Below are 23,421 nucleotides of genomic sequence, written 5' to 3'. Positions count from 1 at the left end.
GGCTTTGGGGTGGAATGTTCTGAAGATGTCAATTAATTCCATCTGGTCTAGTGAGTCATTTAGGATTGATATTTCTTTGCTGATTTTTTGTTTAGATGATTTGTCAAAGGGTGACAGTGGGGTATTAAAATCTCATACTATGATTGTATTGCTATTAATCTCTCCCTTAATGTCCTCCAGCAGTTTTTTTATGTATTTGGGTGCTCCAGTATTGGGTGCATATATATTTACCAGGGTTATTTCTTCTTGTTTGATTGCTCCCTTTAGTATTATGAAGTGGCCTTCATTATCTCTTGTTATGTCCTTCACTCTGAGATCTAATTTGTCAGATATAAGTATTGCTACCCCAGCTTTCTTTTCATTTCCATTTGCCTGGAAAACCTTTTTCCATCCCTTCACCCTCAGTCTGTGTGCATCTCTTTTTCTGAGGTGGGTTTCTTGTAGACAACAGATGTATGGGTCTTGTTTTCTTATCCAATCTGTTTCCCTATATCTTTTGATTGGAGTCTTTAATCCATTTACATTTAATGTTATTAATGATAGGTACTCATTTGACACCATTTTTATTCTATACCCCTGTCTTCCTACTTCACTTCCTATTTCTTTATTTTTATAGTAGACGCTTTTGCATTTCTTGCATTGCTGGTTTGTTGGAGATAAATTCCTTTAGTCTTTTTTTGTCCGTGAAGCTCCTGATTTCCCCTTAAATTTTGATTGATAGTCTTGTTGGGTACAGTATTCTTGGATTCAGACCCTTTCTTTGCATGACATTGTATATTTCATCCCATTCCCTCTGGCCTGATAAGTTTCTGTTGAGAAATCAGTTGCTAGTCTGATGGGGGTTCCTTTGTATGTAACTTTCTGTCTCTCTCTGGCTGCTTTTAAGATTCAAACTTTGTCGTTGTTGTTTGCCAATTTAATTATAATATGTCTTGGCGTCAGTTTTCTGGGATCCATTTTGCTTGGGACTCTGCGAGCATCTTGGATTTGTGTGGGTTTTTTCTTCTCTATCTCAGGAAAGTTTTCTGTCATTATTTCTTGAAATACGTTTTCCATGTCTACCTCGGTTTTCTTTCCTTCCGGAACCCCTATTATTCAAATATTGTTTTGTTTTGCATTGTCCCAAAGCTCCCGTAGGCTCTCCTGCTTTTTAACTTTTTTTTTCTAGAAGCTGCTCTAATTGGGTATTTTTTTCCATCTTGTCTTCTAGCTCACTGATGCGATCCTCTGCTTCTTCTAGTCTGCTCTTGATGCTTTCTATTGAGTTCTTCATAGTAGCGGTGTCATTTTTCATTTCATCTTGAGTCATCTTCATTTCCTCTTGGTTTTTTTTCATTTCCTCTTGGGTCTTACTCATATTGTCAAATTTGTCTTCCATTCTTTTTAGCCATCTTAAGATCGTTACTCTGAATTCTTGCTCTGGTAGGTTGCTTGCCTCTATCTCGTTTACTTCCTTTTCTGGTGATGCCTGCTTTTCTTTCATTTGTGGGCTGTTTCTTTGTCTCCCCATGGTCTCTCTTCAGGATGTCTCTCTCCTGTGTTGATTTATCTCTCCTGCGTTGATTTAAAGGCACAAAATACAACACAACCAGGTACAATACACAAGGCACAGAACAGAAATGTGTTTGCAATATTAATAAATTCCAATAAAGGTAACCATTAGGGAAAGGCAAATTAGGTAATAGGGGAGAAAGAGGAAGAGTAAAAAGAGAGGAGGGAGGGAGCAAAAGAAAAAGATAGGAAAAAGAGTGTCAAAATGAATTTGGGAAACAGGGAGGAGAGAGAGAGAGAGAGAGAGGGAGAGAGAGAGAGAGAGAGAGAGAGAGAGAGAGAGAGAGAGAGAGAGAGAGAGAGAAGGGGAACAAACTATATATATGGGGAGAGAATTTCAATTGAACAACCACTAACCCCAACAAATGGTGTCAGCAGTACCTGGAGAATAATACAATCTACAACATCCCCTAATTTCCAACACAGTAAGGGAAAACAGAAATAATAAAATAACAACTAACAAAAACCAATCAAATAAGAAAATACTGAGGAATAGCAACAACAAAAGATTAAGCAAAATATTCTCACTTAAAAAGCATAAAAATACAATATAATCATCATTCTCCCAAACAGCATCGAAAGAACTGTGAGGAAACCAATTATTATTATTTTTTTTATTTTTTATTTTTTTTGCTAGTTAATATAGCTGAGAGAGGGGTGTGTATGCACTTGGCACTAGGGAATGGAGATTAGATATATAAGTAGGGTAGAAATTTTAGCAGGGGCATACAGAGAGAGTAAAGAAATCTAAAGCAGGAAAGGATTAAGATAAACAGGATAGCAAAAAGGGGGAGGGGTAGAAAGAGAATGATGGTGTAAAGGTTGTGTTGAGTTAGGGTTAAACAATGTTAAAGGAGAAATGAAAATAAAATGAAGAACGCTAATTCCAACTGTAAAATAAAGAGAAAATAAAATGGCACTTAAAAAAATTAAAATAACAGTGTTAAAAATGCTTATTGAACCTAAAAATGTAATAATTAAAAAGTTAAAATCTAGTGAGGAAAAAAGGAAAAAAATTGTTTCTTAAGTAAAAGATGCAAAAAATGAAGAAAAAAAAATTAGCAAAAAAAAAAAAATGTCCAGTTGTGAAGGCCATTCACTTCTGTTATTCTATTTGACACGCCCGTTTCTTAGTCCAGCCCGTATTGCAGTTCCCTGCGTTCTGCTGCACCTCAGTGGCGATTCCTTAGTTTCTTGGTTTTTGATCAAATAAAACTAATAATAAACACAGTCAGATTGCACTCCAGACCCTAGGTGGCAGTGTATGTGGATTGATGTCCCGTCTTTTTGGTTGCTTTAGCCTTCTTTTTCTGTGGCCCTCAATACCAGTTTTTTTATTTTATTTGTTTATTTTTATTTATTTATTTATTTATTTATTTATTTATTTATTTATTAATTTTTGCCTCGGAGCTGAATCCTGGATGATTTCTCCCTGCTCTGCTTCTCATTTTCCAGAAAAGCAGTTCCCCCCTGCTGTCTCTTAGGGTCAGCCAATCTGGGTGATCTCTCCTTTGTAATCAGAAGCAAAGTGTTGCAGGGGAACCAGCCCAGGTGCGCGATGGGCGAGTCTGCGTGCACTTACAAACAGACTGCTTTCCAACTCGTATCTTCTCCCTCCGTGTGGGGTCAGAATGGGTTGCTCCTTAGAGAACCCCACTAGTAGCAACCTTGGGGACCCCCGTCCACTCTCTCGAATCACGCCAGCCCCAACACTGGGGGGCTTCTGTGGACGCAGATTTCCGGGGTCCCAGCGCGCGCTTTTTTTTTTTTTCTCTGCCACCCCAGTGGCCGCGCTGTTGTGGCTGCTGCAGCTGCTGCTGCTTTCACTTTCGTTTTCGCGACACAGACACCCCGTGTTATCCCTGCAAAATCCAACCTTTCTGTGGAATCCGCCTGTCCGCTCAGGTCGGACTGCCCCGATTCTTAACAATCTGTTCTGTGTCCCTTGGCGTTTTAAAAGAGTCCCGCTTCTGGGGAAGATTATGCCAGACCCAGACCCGGCACTGGGTCTCCCCAGGCAGGATATTCGCTGCAGCCAAGCCTTCTTTCAGCGCCACTGGGCCTGGGGCGCGGTGGCTGCAGTTGCTGCCAGCGCAGCTGAGCCCCGGATCCCTCACGCTATCCCTGCAAACTCTGAACTTTCCATGGGTGATTGAAGAACTCCCTTATATCCACACTTTTGCGCCAATTGGGGTGTCTCAGCTGCTGGATGGTCTCCTCTGCGGTGGTTTTTCCAGGCCTCCTGTTCCAGTCTTACCAGCGTAAGGAGATCAGGCTCACAAGCTGGGAACTGTGGCGAAACAGGGACAAGCTGCCATCTTGGTCCTAAACTCTCGATGACTCTCTCTCATCGATGTTTCTAACTATCTCTCTCCCTTCCTCTCTGTACAAAAATCAATAAAATATATTTAAAAATTTATAAAACAAATATTTTTCTAGAATATTCACTTATTTCAATTAGCCAATTTAAATTAGCCTGAAAACTTGACAACTATTTTACTGTCAAATTTCATACTCTAACAACAATCTTATTTTACCCTGTAAATATTAGTAGAAAGGATTATTTGCCTTCTTGAGTAGGCCCTGAGCATTCTTGGTGGTAGGCTAGATTTTAGATATCAAAAACCCACTTCCCCACACCATGGGTATAAGACAACTCAAACAAGTCTTGTTGCAGTGAGAGGGCAGCTGCTGTTGGCCAAGTCTCTGTCTGTTACCTGAGTCCTGATTTGAGCTGGGCATGGGAAGTTAAGCAGCCATGGGGGCAGGAGATTTCCCTCAGAAGGGGTGAAGGTTCAGGCTCCTGCAAAGTTGGGGGGATGAAGGTCTGTGCCCCACCTCTGTTGATCCCCAAGTTCTCTCCTGATGGCCCCTCTGCAACTATGCCTGTCTTAGGTTGTTCATTGCTTGAGGAATCTTACCCATCTCTGGCTAACCAGCCATTTTCTGGGTGATGTGAGGTTCAGTTCTGTCTCCTTGGTACCCTATGCTCCCACGGCCTCCATGCCCAGCACCTGCTTTGGGATTTCCTCGCCTGCTGGTGGGGCCCCAGCACTGATCACATATCTTGGGGGACCCGGGTTTCTTCTCCAGAGAGGGCCTAGCTCGCCCCACTGGGCAAGAGACAGATCCATGGTACCAGTCATCACAAGGCTTCAACCTCAGCATGAACAGAAAGCTCAGGCAACAGTTGTGGACAATTGGATTGTGAGAAGAGGGTCCCTCTTGGCCAAAAGGGCAAGAGGGGGCAATAAAGAATGTTCAGGTGCCTCCCCATGGGGCCCTCTACACAATGGCAGAGATTAAATTCATGTCCTTTTTAAATTGCTGCCAGACATTAAAAGAATTGGTTTGTAAGTTTGCTTGGGATAATTGTGTATTATGCTGTTGTAATTCTAAAATATCAAGAGATGTGTTACCTTTGTCTCCAAGGACCAAAAAGATGAATTTTTATTGATTCCCAAGGGTGCGAGGTACTATTATAGATAATGGGGGTAACACAAGTATGGGAAAATTTATAATGACATTGTAGAATAATATCATATAAGGATATTCTTTGCTCTAGGTCATGGCAATTCCATTTCAAACTGGCTGTCCATTTCTTTTTGTATAGACGAGATCTTAGTTACATTTTCTGTACCTCTCCCAGGGGCCAATAACATTAATTTAATGTGATAGATAATGCCTTTTGCTTAAGCTAAATAAGAAACTTGAATCTTTTTTAAAAAAATCCTCATCCAAGGATATTATTCCATTATTTATTTATTTATTTATTTTAAAATATATTTTGTTGATTTTTCAAAGAAAGGAAGGGAGAGGGATAGAGAGTTAGAAACATCCATGAGAGAGAAACAGCCCCAGTGACCATCAGTAGAATTGATTAAACAAGTTGAAGTAAGACTTTTTTTAAACACAAGTAATAAACTCACAGAAATAGAAACTAAAAAAACAATTCCATTTACCATTGTAACAAAAAAATTAAGATACCTAGGAATAAATATAACCAAGGAGGTAAAGAACCTCTACTCAGAAAATTACAGGACGCTGGAAAAAGAGATAGAGGAAAACATAAACAAATGGAAGAATATACCGTGTTCATGGACTGGTAGAATCCACATCATTAAAATGTCCATACTACCAGAAGCAATATATAAATTCAATGTAATCCCAATTAAAATACCAAAGGCACATTTCAAAAATAAAGAACAAACTATCCAAAAATTCACCTGTAGTAAAAAAAAGACCCCTATTATCTTCAACAATATTGAAAAAGAAGAAAGCATTGGAGGGATCACAATACCAGATATCAAGCTATATTACTATTCTCAAAACTGCCTGGTACTAGCACAAGAACAGACACATAGATAAATAGAACAGAACAGAGAAGACGTAAAATTGTCACTATTTGCAGATGACATGATACTGTACATAGAAAACCCTAAAGACTCCATAAAAAATTATGACCTAATATTGTAAATTAATTCGTCAACGTAGCAGGATACAAAATTAACGCCAAGAAATCTATGGCATTTCTATACACCAATATTGTGAACTTTCAGAAAGAGAAATTTTAAAAAAGCAATCCCATTATCCTCACACCAAAAACAAAAATAAGATACCTAGGAATAAACTTAACTAAGGAGGTAAAAGACCTTTACTCAGAAAACTAGACACTCCACAAGGAAGAAAGGATACGGCCAGCAGCACCAGGGACGACCAGCAGTGACTGCTCTCCCTATGCTTCCTCCAGGTCACTCAAGCCTGTCCCACTCCAGATGAAGTGTGATCACTGAACACGGAAAGAATGTAGTAAAACAAAAAACAAAAACAAACAAACAACAACAAAAAAAACAATGACCAGCCCTAACCAGTTTGGCTTCCTGGATTGAGAGTCGGCCTGAAGACTGAAGGGTCCCAGGTTCGATTCCAGTCAAGGTAATCTACCTTGGTTGCAGGCACATCCCCAGGTGGGGGTGTACAGGAGGCAGCTGATCATGTTTCTCTCTCATTGATGTCTCTAACTCTCTATCCCTATCCCTTCCTCTCTGTAAAAAAATCAATAAAATATATTATAAAAAAAGAAAAAGAAAACAATGCCCAAGTGACCAGAAGGACAACCAAACACCATGCTCACTGTATCCACTTACATAGGGCTAGGCACTTGAATGTGAGCAGACAGAAGGAAACAAGACCTTCAAGGCCTGCTGGTGCCCCAAGGCAGGTTTGCACTTAAAACCAAGTGCGGTGACATCGGAATTGCCCAAATGCGCCCCTACCCCTTTCACCTGCCCAGATGCCTAGGGTCCCCTTACAGCTGGGCTGAACTCTGTTCAATACTCCCCGTCCCCAATGCACAATGACAACACACAACTCTGTGCCACGCCTGAGCAGGATTTCTGGCTGAGCTCCTGCTAACTGCCAGGGAAGGCATAGGTCCCGCCCCAGCGCCCAGCCCCAGGCTCTGGGCAAATGGACCCACATCTTAGCAGACCAGGGTCTGAGTGGTGCAGGCTCTGGGTGGAGACACCCTGATGGTGGCGCCTCATGATGGCTTTCCCTCTCTGGTCTCTCCGCAGGAGTGCAGCATCAGCTCACTACACATGGCTCTCCCTGCAGCCAGCAGCATGGTTTGGAGCCGCAGCTCCAAGGCAAGGGATGGCTCCATCTGGAAGGGTGCTCACGCGGGGAGCTCCCCTGCTCACTCGGCGATGGCTCTGTCCAACAGCAGTGCACCCCCGCCCTGCACTAGGAGATGGTTTGGTCCAGTAGGGGTGCCCCTGGATGGCAGCTTGGATGGTGGTGGGGGCTGTGGCCTGCGCCCCTGGTGTAGGCCAGGACGGGGAGGTGGAGGGTCTGGGTTGGCCCCGCCGCCAAGCCCAGTGCCGCCCAGTGGCCTGGACACCTGACCGCCTCTATGGTTTGGCCCAAACATCTAAAGTTTGAATTAGTTGCCAACTTAAGAAATTAGAACATTCATGTAAAATCAGGATTCTCTACTTCTCTTTCCAAGGTGGCCGATTGGGCTTCCAACCAAGGGTGGTGAGTGTCACTTCAACCCTAAGAGGAACCCCCAGCTTGGGGGTGTATTGAGGAGGAAGATATCTGTGCAGACAGCACAGTTGCGTAAACTCCCGCTGACTGTGGCATAACCCAATAGTGTGACCACGCAGCTGCGACTCAGCACAACCATGAAACAGTGCAACTGTTAAAGGAGGCCCCTCTCCAGCTTTCAGAGGGCTCCACCTGGTCCAACACAGTGCACCCCACTCTGTCCTTAGCTGCCCAGTGCACCCCACTCTGCCCCAGTGAGACAGCTTCAGTGTTTCAGCTCCAGCAGACAGAACACATCCCAGTGAAAAGGGAAAGTGTAGCCCTGGCCAGTGTCGCTTAGTGGATAGAGCCTCCGCCTAAAGTCTGAAGGGCTCAGAGTTCAATTCCCAGTCAGGGCACATGCCTGGGTTGTGGGCTTGATCCCCAGTGTGGGGCATACAGGAGGCAACCAATCAATGATTCTCTCTCATCATTGATGTTTCTATCTCCCTTCCTCTCTGAAATCTATCTATACTAATAAAAGGGTGATATGCTAATTAGACCAAACATCTCTGAATGTCCTTTTGGACAAAGCCCTGGTGGCAGGGCCAAGGCAGAGGTAGTTAGGGGCAATCAGGCTGGCAGGGAAGAGTAGTTAGGGGGATCAGGCCTGCAGGCAGGTTAGCAGTTAGGAGCCAGCAGTCCCAGATTGTGAGAGGGATGACCAACTGTCGGACATCCTCTGAGATTGGAGAGGGTGCAGGTCGGGCTGAGGGACCTTCCCCAGCCTCCCCCCCCCCCGCCCCCATTGCACAAATTTCATGCAACGGGTCTCTAGTAAAATATAAAAGGACAATTTGTGTGAATGTGTGTGTAGTCAATTGAAGATTAGTGATGCGTAATTCATTGGGTCCATAAATTACTCTTTAAAATAGGAAAATCACATCTTTTTAATTTTTAATATTTTTAAATTACTTTTCCTAAGGGGTTTGGGGAACTGGGGAAAATCACATCTTACAGGGAACTGCAATCTCTTTTCCACACCTCTACCAAGTTGCCTTTACATTCACATTTACTGGTGTTAGACTATGCAGCTAGTTAGATATTGAGGAAATGGAAGGATCCAGATATTGAATTAAGCTGGATTAACTAGGAAGGTGGAGCTTCACAGATACCCCTAGGGACAGCTGCATCTTCCTCAGCCAAACGAAAAATTCCAGAATAGGTAGGAAAGCCAGCTCTCCAATCTTCCCAGGGAACAGTCAGCTCCTAGCCATAGATTAACAGGGGAAGGGTTAAAACAGTAAGAGGGAAATTCCTTTGTTGGGCACTTGATCAGTAGAAGCCAAATGGTGCAGGGAGAGGTCGTTCTACTGGGGCATGCACAGTAGAAGCCAAATGATGAACTAGAACTTTATAGGAAAAGGGTACAGATCCCTGGAAGATTGAGAAAAAGGATTGGATAGGGGGAGGGCCCAGTACAATCCCACAAAAAATTAAGAATATTGGAATGTTTGAAAGAAAGCCTGCTCTTTTCCAAGCCCAGGGAAATATAATCAAAATTTAACAAAGGTATGAAGTTCCTTCTTGCACTTTCTCATAACAGCCTCCTAAGCCTGAGTGTGGGAGATTCCAAGTGCCAAAGTACAGCACGGAAAGGGGCTTGAATGGGAATGGAGACTGTGCTAACTGTTACGTAGAACATCGGATGGATGTCAGGCACAGAAACTCTGGGTACTGGTCCTCTTCCTGGGATTGTTGAGGCAAGTATGGGTTTCAGCCCTAGAGGCTGGATTTCTTCTACATCTAGAAGGAACTAAGCTGCCTGGTTGTGGATGAGTCAATGCGGCAGCCTCTTCAGGGGCTTCTATGCCCTGTGAAACCTTTCATTCAATTTTGTCATTGCCAGCTTCCATGGAAGTCATGGTTTGATTCCTGGTCAGGGCACATGCCCAGGTTGTCGGCTTGATCTCCAGTGGAGAGTGAGCAGGAGGCAACTGATCAATGATTCTCTCTCATCGTTGATTTTTCTATTTCTTTCTCCCTCTGGCTTCCTCTATGAAATCAATAAAAATATATTTTAAAAAATCTTGTCAATATATCTTAAATCCTCTCTTTATGAATCCCCAAAATGCTTTTCTCATAACTTCACACGAACCCATTTCTAGATCAGTCCAACAGACGAGCCTTGGTCCTGGTCTAAGTCAGACAACACTGAAAACTATTTTACAAGGGAAGAGATCAGAATAAGGTCAAGTAGTTATAAGTATGATCATTTTGACTGGCTCAGGCTACACACACTGTGAAGTGAGAGACAACTGTCAAAATAATTCAAGGCAAAAAAATATTGCTTTAATGATCTGACTATTTCAAATGAATGTGTTTTGAATGGAGTTACCTAATTGCTTCAATTTTTCACTACACTTTGGGTGGAGTGCCAAATTTGCTAGGGTATTGAGCTGATGAATATGCCTACTCAAATCTATTTTTTCCTTTACCAACTTTACACTAGCCTGCCTTTTCAAGAATCAAGTCCTCAACAGGAATTTTAGGTTGTGCCAGACTTAGAGATTTGAATTCCAATGTGATCTTCAGTGGTTAATGCTATTGTTACAGGATTTCAGGGCAGGAGTAATAGGGAAACTGAGATAGGAAAGTCAAAACAAGACCAAACAGTGTGGGCAATTTGCAGCCAGCTTGTAACTTACAATCCATTATCCTCCTCAGCCAAGGACACGGAGGGAAAATGGTTAAAACCTCCCTAATGAAAGAATGGGGAAAAAGAAAAGGAAAAAAGGGCAGTTTTACTTCCTAAGCAAGAAGCCAGCAGTCTCAAGGCTTGGCAAAATAAAGCTGCCAGGTGTTTTTCATGAATTCTGGGAAGGCCACAACAAAGTAAAAAAGAGACCTTGAGAATTAATCTGTACCAAAATAGTCAAAAGAGGGATTTGAGACCTATAGACAGGGGGCTATACAACACCTTGGACCCCTACCCAACCTGCTCTTCAGATTATCTGCGACCCCATCTGTGTTTCATAAGCCAGATTTGCTTGTTTTACTTTTTCAATAAAGGTGCATGCTTTAATAAATTGGCTTTTCACAATACAGTCAAGGTGTTTCGTATAAATTCTTTTCTATGTGAAAACAAGAATTGAGGTTGAGGACAACCCGCTACTACTGACTCAGGGGGCTGCCCGGTAACAACTCTGTGGTGTCAGTGAGAAGTGCATCTAACTAACAGTACTTTTCAGAATCTGCTGGAAATTTTAATAATCTCATAGGACTCTTTCAGCTCTTATATTCTGTTAATGTTTTTGTCTCGTCAAACTAGGATAAGAGATGTCTGAACAAACAGTAAAGCTTGGTCACTTATATCCATATAGCCAACATCCATGCAAATGCTGCTGGACACTGACAGTCTTTGGTGGGGTCTTCATGTCCATAGCTTCAATCCCAGAAACAATCTTTATTTTGCTACACAGCCTTCTAACTATGCCCAATTCTGAAAATTTGGCTGGGAAACCACCATAATTTTTGAGAGCAAAATATACCTTGTGTTTGCCCATATATACATTAAATTGTCTGATGCTGGTTCTCCTGTAAAATATTTCCTCTCCACAGCAATGACAGGCAAAGGAGATTGGCCACAAGGAACAAGAGGAAAGTGAAAGCTGAAAGAATCTGGTGGAATTGCCTATAAATGTCTAATACTTATTAAATGAAACCATCAAGCTGATTTTCAAAGGGCTTTGTTTCAGAGACCTGTTAATGAGTTGAATTCGTTTTCCATTCCAATTACTTGGAATCCATGTTTCTACAGTAGCCTGCTGTTAGCCTCTCATGTAAACACTATCAACTACTTTTGTAGTTCCTCTTACAGAACCAAGCAGACTCAAAGCTGAACTAGGTTTCACTTGCAAATGGAAGACTATTGGTAATTTTTTCACCCTTGGTCTGGGAAAGTTAGTCATCAAAATCTCTGTCTTCCTTTTAGGTTTAACTTGTCCAGCTAATATGTTAACAAACTTCTTGATGAGCTATAATCATATTGGTAGAATTTCCAGAACTGAGTTGACAGCCATATCTCTAAGTATTGTCTTAGCCATTAGAATCATTTGAATGTGGAGGGAAAATTAATGGAACATCCCCAGCCTACATCAAATAATTTATGATGCTGTCTAAACAGATGGTTGAATATATGATCACTTTTTCCAAACTTCTTGTTTTATTTATAATTTTCTCTAGGTTTAAATGTCAGAGTTATAAAAAAGAAAAAGAAAAAAATACAAATTCTCTTATTTCCTGCCCTATTTTCAGACCATGAGACCCAAAGTTTGAAATACTTTTTCTTATTACAAATTAAGGGTCCAGTGCATGAATTCATGCATCTTGAAAGGAACTGTGGGCCACGAGGCTGTGGTGGGCACAGGGGTGGGTCTTGGCCCATCCTCCCCTCCCCAGCCTGGCCCCTCACTTCTCATCTTCCCCATCCCCTTTCTGCCAACAGCCCAGCTCCTGCTGAGGCCACTCCCACATGCTGACAGTGCAGGCCATAGGCAGCAGGTGCTAGCAGCAGTTTCAACGCCGGCTGCAGGTGCAAACGGGGCCAGCACCGGTGGTGGATGCAAGCAATGATTCCAGCACCAGCAGCAGTGCAAGTGGGGGCCATCGCCAACAATGGGTAGAAGAGGTAGCTTCTGGCCCCAATCACCCCTCAGGAGCAGGGGGAGGTGGAGAAGCCCTGAGGGGCGATCAGGGCTGGCAGTTGTCACTTGCACCCACTGATGGCACTGAGTGATTGGGGCTGCGCCAGGTTTCAGCAGCAGTGCGAGAGGGATCAGCACCTGCAACAGGTGCGAATGCTGGGCAGGACCTAAGTGTGTGGGAGCAAAGTATTTTCAGTAACCACCAGAGGCTCGCCCCAATGACAGTGACCGGCACCCCACCTTGGTCTAATGCCCCCACTCACCTGCTTTACTATTTCACCATGGCCAACATCAGTCACTGTGGAAAAGAGAGATGCCTTGCTCAACTTTTTTTCTACTTCTAGAAGGGCTTGGTATGTTTATCCAGTGGTTGGCAGGAGGAAGAACACAGCAGATGATGGATATGCATGAAGTAGTGGGCAGGCGTCTGGCTTGTAGTTAGCCAACAAGTATCTTCATCCCTGAGTGATTACATTATTAGAAATAAAATAAAATGCACTATGACAGGTCAAGAGCGACCGTGAAAAGGAAGGAAAAAAGCTTTACAATATTTTTTTGGCTTTTAGAATGGAGGTCTTACATTTTAATTTTGTACTGCAACCTACAAATACAGTATTGCATCCTTCCGCGCAGGCACTGCAGGCAGTCGTTAGTCACTGCGCTTAACTTAAGCACGTATCGCGGCAATCGTTCTTCATTACGAATTAAATCACGCACGTATCACGGCAGTCGTCCTTTTAAGTTAAACTCAATACACTGTATCCGGATTCAGCTGAAGCAAACAGGATCAACGATCTTTACTCCGATACTCTTGTCCGTTATTTCCGGCAGATGTTGGAGAAAAGAGAAAAACAAACGACTTTGGACAGGTTTTTCATGAAACCATCGGCCAAAAAGCAGAAAATGGATGAAGATGTGCAAGATTCGGTAGACTCTACTTAGTCTGTCTTAAAATTAAAAAAATGTGTGTTTTTTTTTTAAAAAAATTATGTTTTTAGATGTATCTAAATAAAAATAATAACAAAAAATTTATCTTTTTTTATGTCATCTTAGCATATTTTATGCTACAGAACGAATTATTTTTTTTAACATGTATTGTTATGGGAAAACGCGTTTCACATAACGAACTTTTCGCATAACAAACTTGCTCCTGGAACGAATTAAGTTCGTTGTGTGAGGCACCACTGTATATTGAAATGCACAAGTCAGACCCCACCCCCTATGTCAAATAGTTTTCCAGCTTAAAATGTCAATAATGGCAAGCTTGAAAATTTTAGTAAGTCATACTATCACTTTGGATTCAGATTAATTAATTTCCCATTTTTTTCTTAACAATGGGTTAAGGCTTGCTAATGATAGAATTATGACACAATAACCAAATCAAAACTGAAGAGGTGTTGACGAAAGTTGTTATTGGAGCCTGATGTCTAGAAATGGGAACATATGTCTTCTGTAATCTTTTGTTTGCCAAGGTAGGAAAAGAATGAATAAAAGTAGTTATAAAAGTCTTTTACACATAACATACAGAAGCATAAAAAGTTAGGGCTTCATTCTTGGACTAATTATTGAACAATTTTTTGACTGGTCAACTTTATTGTACTGGTGGAATATTGAAGGTGATGATTTTCAGCTACCATATTTTTGCACAGGAAATAAGCAGAGAGCTTTTTATCAAAGCTAGTCATCACTATCATTAATAAACTGTGGAAATACAATAAGGATGCTACTAGTTAACTACAAGATTTATTTTTCCATTAATTAATGCATTCAATATTTTTATTAAATTATCATCATTTTCCATTCTTTTGAATAATTATTAAAAATTATTTTTTAAATGCCTAGATAGACACTCATTTGCATTCTAATAGTTGTAGTAAGACATACACAAATAACTAAACCAAAATTTAACTAATAATATGTAGCCACAAAATAGTATGGAATAAGTGCCATAGGTTGTAAAAGAAGAGAGAGAGAGAGAGAGAGAGAGAGAGAGAGAGAGAGAGAGAGAGAGAGAGAGAGAGAGATCTTTAGAAGTTAAGGGAAGAGAATGGCTGTTTTTGACTAAAGTGGTCAGGAAGTCTTTGTGCACTAGGTGATTATTGACCTGAATTTTACTCATATAGTAGAATTTGGATAACTGTATTATCTTTATTATAGTGAATACCCAAGTGAAGAAGATACAAAATGAAAATCCATTATTAGAATCAGAATTCTGTAATGAGATGATATATACACAGGGATTTGGGGAATGTAAGTATTGGAACCCCAATTCAAAGTACTTTGACCCAAAAGAGCAGTTTATATTTAGGGTCCTGGGTATTTCATAGAAACCAAAGATGGAAATTAAAGAAAGAAAGAAAAATGAGGCATGATAGCAGAAAGAAGCAGAGACTAGAGGAGTGTTATGATTTAATTTCAGGCTCTGTTTCCAGTGGTTCCTGAAACCCAACTAAATTTCCTCTGAATACCCAAAACTGACTGGGGCATTACTTGGTTTTGTGTTCACCCTAAATTAATCAACTGTAACTAGAGGTGGCTATGCACATGGTACTCCCAGCACTCTCAGTTCTTATGAATGGAGTTAGAGTGGGGTGGAAAAGTCCAGAATGAAAGAATTCTGCAGGAATAGGGAGAAATATACTTGGAAAAGGGGGCCCATCAGTTATATTTCATTCTAAGACATTCTTTTAAAATATATATATATTTCATTGATTTATTTTTTTACAGAGAAGATGGGAGAGGGATAGAGAGTTAAAACATAGATGAGAGAGAAACACCTATCAGCTGCCTCCTGCACATCCCCTACTAGGGGTGTGCCAGCAACCATGGTACGTGCCTTTGACTGGAATCAAACCTGGGACCCTTCAATCTGCAGGCCGACACTCTATCCACTGAGCCAAACCAGCTAGGGCCTAAAACATTCTTATAGTCTCATGTAATCCCCTTAATAATTAAATAACATACTTTATATTTGTAGAGTGATATATGCCAACCAGTGTGTACACCTATGAATTGTCTCACCTAGAACTTCAACATAGTCTTATGAGGAATATTATTTAATTGCCACAATAATTGTAGATGAATAAATTCAGTCTTAAAAAGATAAAAATAACTTGATCAAGGTACTATACAAATATGATGTCAAGGGACCAAGATAAAAATGGATACTCTGACTCAATGACTGCACAATAATTTTGCCTCAAACATTTTTGTGACATGGTTATAAGGCCAACTTCATGGGCATATATCAGTACATTAACACAAGGCCATATGCTAAAAAAAAGTTCCCCCATGCTTGGGGTTTAATGGTTTAAGCTCCTTGTCTTAAAATTTTTAACATATTTATCCTTGAGTATATGTTTTCTAAGTGATCTCCAATGGAGAAAGGGAACGTGTGCTAGGGGCTTGCAGTTTTGGCTCACATGCGACCCAACCTCATCCCATCTATCTGCTTTCCTATGAATATCTTTATGCCTGAGAGACTGTATCATTCAATAGCAAATAAAAAATAACATGTCAGGCTGTGGAAGAGACTGCAGAAGAAAAGAAAAAGGTTTTTTATTATCTTTAACAGCACTTTCCCCCTACCTCTTGAACAAGGGGCCATGCACTTTTTTATTTTTGCATTGGGCACTGAAAATTACTAGTATGTACTTAGCCCAGAATAGTTAAGAATATGTCAGTGACCAAATAGAGTTTCTGTGGTCCAAAGCTAAATTCCTAATAAAAGGAGAAATGCACTATTCATAGTCTAAAATCTCAGATCCCTATTCAAGAAAAAAGTAAGTAATACCAACAGATATAATTAAAGCAGGTGTATTGCATCCAATTACATAACTCTCCAGAAGCATCACAGCATAATATATTGAGGGCATATTTTAGAACCAAATACCTTAGTTCACATCCTATCTTATTATTTTATGTGTGTCCTTGAGCAATTTTGTTAACATCTCTGTTGTCATTTCCTTATCTATAAGAAGGACAAAGGTGATAATAACACATATTTATAGGACTATTATGAGAATTAATTGAGTAGATGTACTATGTAAATATATCTACTTCATGTAAAATATGCTTTGAATATTGCCTGGTACTTAAATAAATAATAAACGTTGTTATTCTGAGTAGCTATGGAGACAACATATGAGGGCAATTCTATCACATAATAAATGTTATCATAGAGCTTGTGTCCAAAAAATACTATTGACCTCAAATTTGAAATTTATATATCTCATTTCTAAAAGCTTACTAAAAATGTTATTTTCCCAGAAAATGTTTCCAATGTTTTAATAAGTCATAGAATACACTGTTCCAAGATAATAAAATTTTAATTAATGAAGCAGTTAATAATGAAGGAACTGTGTGGAGCATGCTCAATTTTGAAAACTTTTTCGACTCCAAGGGAAAATATTTAAATTAGATTGAACTTTAGTATCAGGCTCAGCACATAGGGCTTTAATAATTGTATTTATCCTTGCAGCCCAAGATGCCATGACTATAAATGTACACAGGAAATATCATTGTTTAAATAAAATTATACATGTTAAACATTTAGCATAGTTTCTGGCATAAATTAAATGCTCAATAAATTATAACTATTATCATACTATATAATAAAAGGGTAATATACAAATTAATACTAAGGGCAGAATGACCAGGAAGAACTGATTGCTATGAAACACACTGACCACCAGGGGGCAGATGCTCAATGCAGGAGCTTCCCCCTGGTTGTCAGTGAACTCCCACGGGGAGCTCCTGATGGCTGAGTGCAGTGGTGGTGGTGGGAGCGTCTCCCGCCTCCTCAGCAGTGCTAAGGATGTCCAAATGCAGGGAATGGGTCTAAGCCATTAGTCAGACATCCCCCAAGGGCTCCTAGGCTGCCAGAAGAATGACTGACTGCCAGCTTAGGCCCAATACACCAGAGAGCAAGCCTAAGCTGGCAGGTGGACATCCCCTGAGGGATCCTGGACTGTGAGAGGGTACAGGCAGGGCTGAAGGACCCCTCTGAATGCACAAATTTCATGCGCCAGGCCTCTAGTTAGTATTGAAGTCTGCTGAAACCTCAGTAACTAGGATGTACAATAATTCAGCTCTCTGACCACTGGGCATCTCTTGAGAGTGATTGAAACTGATGCTCTTTTAAAGGATTCCAGATCATCCATTATAATGCTACATTTTATGGCTGAATAAGTCAGTGGCTATTACCTTTTGGGGAAGAATGTCAAGAAAGGAATGTTATGAGAAAGGTCACAGATGTGAATTTTATGAACAGTTTTATGAAAATACCATTAGGTGGCAACATTAGTTCACAAAGTTGTTCTGCTATTTAATACTATTACCTACATGTGCTAACTTGCAGTGTAAAATCATAGAAACATAGACTCCCAGAGCTTCAAGAACCTGTGAAAACATACAACACAATGTAAAGCAGACAGAAGTTACTCAATAACTGCTAGAATCCTTGTCCCTTTCCTTTGAGATTGTATAGTTCAACCCCCAATTTTGCAAATGGAAAAAATGAGAGATGACTTGCTAAGCTTATACAGGTAATTTTATGATTAAGTAGGAACTGAGATGTCCACAAAATGTCTCAAATCACTCAGCTTATGTTCTTCACCGTTTTGGGGAAAAAACAAAAAACAAACAATTGAATCTGGAGGTTAGAGCTTTGAATATATTATATAACAGCATGAACAATGAGATGTCGTTTTTCTCTTAATAGCAAAACAACCAAAAGCAACCTGTGAAAAAAAGCCTCTGCCCCAGCATATCTATCCCACTTCTCTCCAGTCTGCTAAACAATATTCCATGCAAGGAAATATCTAAAATAATCATACACACTCAAAGTGCTAGAAGAGTTTTATCCAAACTTTTCCACAAAACAAGAATTCCTTTTTAACCATCGCTAATGGGTTTTATGTTCTACAAGCTAAAATTTCCAGCTCTTTCAGCAAGTCAAAAGCTTGGCAAAGACCCATGAGTGAGAAATATAAATGCTTGGGTTGCAATTCATTGTGTTTTGGGGGTGGTTTATTACATAATATTATTGAAACAGTAATCAACCAAGAATTCCTATGGCTGACTACTTAGCAGAGCTACAGTGGTTTAGAATCTAAGAATGATGCAGGCTAGTAGGTTTCTTTATTTTCTTTATTTAATTTTTTCATTAAAAAAGCACTTTGAATGTGTAAAAGATTTTAGTTTTATATATTTCTTTTTTAAAAAATATATTTTATTGATTTTGTACAGAGAGGAAGGGAGAGAGATAGAGAGTTAGAAACATCGATGAGAGAGAGTCATCGATCAGCTGCCTCTTGCACACCCCCTACTGGGGATATGCCCGCAACCAAGGTACATGCCCTTGACCGGAATCGAACCCGGGTCCCTTCAGTCCCCAAGCCGACGCTCTATTCATTGAACCAAACCGGTCCTGGCTATATATTTTTTTTTATAGAAGTATGATTGACATACGAAAGCTGAACATATTTAATCTATATATATATATATATATATATATATATATATATATATATATATATATAATCTATATATATAGTAGAAAAATATGCTAATTAACCAGGATGCTGTAAGGCACATGTGTCAAACACAAGGCCCGCGGGCCAAATCCAGCCCGCCAGGCCTTGCAATGTGGTCCGCACCGCGCTGTCATCACTGCACTCCGCTGTCAGTTTATGACATTGTCAGTTTATGACTGTTCAGTAAACCATTCGGCCCGAGATTTAGGCTGGATTTTAGATTTTGGCCCCTTCTCTGATTGAGTTCGACACCCCTACTGTAAGGGGTTGACTGGACATGAGGAAGTTGTGTACACAGTGTCAGGGGCAGGGCAGCAGGGGCCTCCACGTACCTGTGCTGGGGGAGGGCCTGATCAGCAGTGTCTATGGATGCTTCAAGGGCCAGAGAGGGAGGCAGGGGCAGACCAGAAACTCGAGGGTGGGAGACACTGCGCGATTTCAAATCCCAAGCTGGGCTCCTAGTGTATGCATAATGATGAATTTGAAGATTAGATATGTTGTCACAAGGGGTAGCATTTCCTTCTTTGTAAGGCTATAAAATATTTCTTTGAGTGTATATACCATATTTCTGTTATCCATTTATCTGTTGATGGATATTTAGGTTATTTCCATGTCCTTGCTATTGTCAACAATTCTGTATTCTACATGCATTGATAAATATCTCTTTGAGATATTTATTTCATTTCTAGGTATAAGTCCAGAAGTGCTAGATCACGTGGCAGCTTTATTTTTAACTAGAGGCCCAGCGCACAAAATTTGTGCACTGGGTGTGTGTGTGTGGGGTGTCCTTCAGCCCAGCCTGCACCCTCTCCAATCTGGGACCCCTCAAGGAATGTCTGACTGCCCGTTTAGATCAGGTCTAAATGGGCAGTGGGACATCCCTCTCACAATCCAGGACTGCTGGCTCCCAACTGCTCGTCTGCCTGCCTTCCTGATGGCCCCTAACTGCTTCTGCCTGCCAGACTGATCACCCTCTAACCACTCCCATGCCAGCCTGATTGATGTCTAACTGCTCCCCTGCCAGCCTGTTTGCCCCCAACTTCCTTCCTCTGCCGGCCTGGTCACCCCTAACTGCTCTCCCCTGCACGGTTGATCGCCTCCAACTGCCCTCTCTTGCAGGCCTGGTTCCTCTCAACTGCCCTCCCTTGCAGGCCTGGTGCCTCCCAACTGCCCTCTCTTGCTGGTCATCTTGTGGTGGCCATCTTGTGTCCACTTAGGGGCAGGATCTTTGACCACATGGGAGCAGCTATTGTGTGTTGGAGTGATGGTCAATCTGCATATTACTCTTTCATTAGATAGGATAGAGGCCTGGTGCATGGGTGGGGGCCAGCTGGTTTGCCCTGAAGTGTGTCCCAGATTAGGGTGGGGGTTCCCTTGGGGTGTGGGGCAGCCTGGGCGAGAGGCCTGTGGTGGTTTGCAGGGTGGCCATGCCCCCCGGCAAAGCAAGCAGAGGCCCTGGTATCTGGGATTTATTTACCTTCTACAATTGAAACTTTGTAGCCTGGAGTGGAGCTAAGCCTCCTGCTAGCTCCGTGGCTGCCACCATTTCTGTTTGAATTTGTTTACCTTCTATAATCAAAACTTTGTAGCCTTGAGTGGAGGCCTAGGCTGGCCAGGGTGTGTGGAAAGCTTGGCTTCCTCTATTGGCAGAGAAACCCAAACTTCTCAACTGTTCTCTGTGGCTGCAGCCATCTTGGTTAGGGTTAATTTGCATACTCGCTCTGATCGGCTGGTGGGCTTGGCTGGTGGGCATGGCTTGAGTGGAGTGATGGTTAATTTGCATATTACTCTTTTATTATGTAGGATTATTTGAGGAACCTTCATACTGTTAATGACTGTACAAATTTAATTTCCACCAACAGTGTACAAGGATACCCCTTTTTTCTCCTCATCCTCATCAACACTGTTTTCTTTTTCTTTCTTTCTTTTTTTTTTTTAATAATAAGCATCCTAATATTGATCCAGTTATTTTGTCTATTTTAAAAAATACTTAAGAATAGACTTAACCATCTCTTTCCAGCTGGCACCGAGCTATGGGTATCTCTCGGGACAACTGGCATGAGGGCCGCAAGACCAAGGGGAAGAGAAAGCCCTACCACAAGAAGCAAAAATATGAGCTGGGACGCCCTGCTCCCAACACGAAGATTGGACCCCTCCACATACACACAGTGTGAGTGCACGGAGGCAAGAGGAAGTACCAAGCCTTGAGGCTGGATGTGGGCAACTTCTCCTGGGACTCAGAGTGTTGCATGCACCAAACAAGGATTATTGATGTTATCTACAATGCATCCAACAATGAACTGGTCCGCACCAAGACCCTAGTAAAGAACTGCCTCATGCTGGCTGACAGCACACCCTACTGACAGTGGTAGGAGTCCCACTAAGTGCTGCTCCTGGGCTGAAAAAAGGGGGCTAAGATGACTCCTGAAGAGAAAGAAAATTTGAACCAAAAACAATCAAAGAAATTTCAGAAAAATATGATGAAAGGAAAAAAGAATGCCAAAATCAGCAGTCTTCTCGAAGAGAAGTTCCAGCAGGGTGAGCTTCTTGCATGCATGCTTCAATACCAGGCCAATGTGGCTAAGCAGATGGCTATATGCTCGAGGGAAAGGAGCTGGAGTTCTATTTGAGGAAAATCAAAGCCCAGAAAGGCAAATAAATTCTCTTTCCTTCTATCTTAGCTCATGTAATAAAAGTGTTTATTCTAAAAGGAAAAAAAAAATAGTTTAACCAAGGAAATAAAAAACTTATACACTAAAAAAATATAAAACTTGGTGAACAAAATTGAAAAAAATGGCTAAATGAAAAGACATACTGTCTTCATGGGTTAGAATAAATAGTATTGTCAAAATATAAATATTATCCAAAGTAATCTAGAGATTGAAGGCAATTACTTTCAAAATACCAATGGCATTTTTTACAGAAATATAAAAATATTATACTAAAATTTATAGGGAACCACAAGAGACCCCAACTAGCCAAAGCAATCTTAAACAAAGTAGATGGCATCACACTTCTTGATTTCAAAATACATTACAAAGTTATAATAATCAAAACAGTATGATATTGGCATTAAATATATATATTGACCCATGGGACAAAACAGAGAGATCAGAAATAAATCTATACATTTATGGCAAACTTATCTTTGACATAGTAGGAAGTGATACACAAAAGGGAAGGGATAGTGTCTTCAACAAATTGTATTGGGAAAACTGTATGTACACATGCAAAAGAATGAAATTTATCTTATAGTGTACACCAAAATTAACTCAAAATAGATTAAAAACTTAAACATAAGACCTGAAACTAAAAATTTTAGAAGAAAAGAGGGATAAAGGTTTTTAATATTGACCTTGACAATGTTTTGGGTTTGTTAAAGATGATCCAAAAAACATAGGCAACAAAAGCAAAAATAGATTAGTGGAACTACACATACTAAAAAGCTCTCACCTAACCACTTTGGCTCAGTGGATAGAGTACTGACCTGCAGACCAAAGGGTCCCAGGTTTGATTCTGGTCAAGGGCATGTGCCTTGTGTGTAGGCTCTCCTTTGCTGGGTCCTGGTCAGGGCACATGCAGGAGGCAAACAATTGATGTGTTTCTCTCACATTGATATTCCTCTCTGTCTTTCCCTCTCTCTTCCACTCTCTCTGAAAATCAATGGAAAAATATCATCAGTTGAGGATTAAAACATAAAAAAATAAAAAAATAAAAACTCTCTACAGCAAAGGGATCAACACCAGCAAAGAAATCAACACTAAAGTAAAAGGGTAACCTACAGAATAGAAAAAAAATATGTACAAACCATATGATATGCAAATTACACTTTTCCTTTTGTTAAGCCTCATCATGTGAAATTTTAGGTGGGTTGAAAAGACCCACTAGTGGGCTCTTAAATTCATTTTGCATAACGTGACCTAACACTGTACAAAAAGTGAATTCATTCGAATAGGAATTTTCTTAGGAAGAAAAGTGGTTTATAAAATGAGATGTTGCTCAAGTCTACTTTCAATCTTCCAATGCCCCTTGATAGAGTTTCTGCAGAAACCAGTTTCTAAATACATTTTCCATTGTTTTATTTTTCACTTACATGCTCCAATTTTATTATAGAACAAATTCTTTTTTTTTCAAATTTCCATAAAATCCATGACAATGGAGCTGAGAAAAAATATTAAAATTTGATGGTTGCAAGAGTTAGATAACCAAGAGACAAATTATCAAGGGATCACAAGTAGGTTTCTAAATTTGTTTTCATTTCTATCTCAGGTGCAACTAGTTATAGGTCCCAAAAGTGCACCCATACTTTGTCACTGAATATCCTAAAAAGGGGGAGGGGGAAGTGGCCAATTATGTTAGCAAGTGGCTAATTGTGCACACAAGGAGCCAATTGTAGAAGTGAAAGTACAGACCCCAAAATTGAAAGAAATCTTTAGTACATTGAATCTTAGAGTGGCTTATATATACTGTGTGTTTATCATGAACAGATATAAAATATTTATTTATGTATTCAGGTATTTATTTATTACTTTTTTGGATTAATAACTGTTCGATGTGCTATGGAAGATACCGAGATGAAAAATAATCTGTTTCTGCTT

At 40.5% G+C, this 23,421-nt stretch overlaps 1 pseudogene across 1 annotated transcript; it reads left to right on the top strand.

Moving 5' to 3' along the window:
- Positions 1–20,741: 20,741 nt before the first annotated feature.
- On the top strand, positions 20,742–21,482 carry LOC311615786 (small ribosomal subunit protein eS8-like; annotated as a pseudogene). Its single transcript has one exon. The product of its transcript is annotated as a small ribosomal subunit protein eS8-like (transcript).
- Positions 21,483–23,421: the final 1,939 nt, after the last annotated feature.

The sequence above is a fragment of the Pipistrellus hanaki genome (assembly GCF_964339955.1).
Source record: "Pipistrellus hanaki genome assembly, chromosome: X".
Lineage (NCBI taxonomy): Eukaryota > Metazoa > Chordata > Mammalia > Chiroptera > Vespertilionidae > Pipistrellus > Pipistrellus hanaki.
This window is presented reverse-complemented; position numbering and strand designations above follow the sequence as displayed.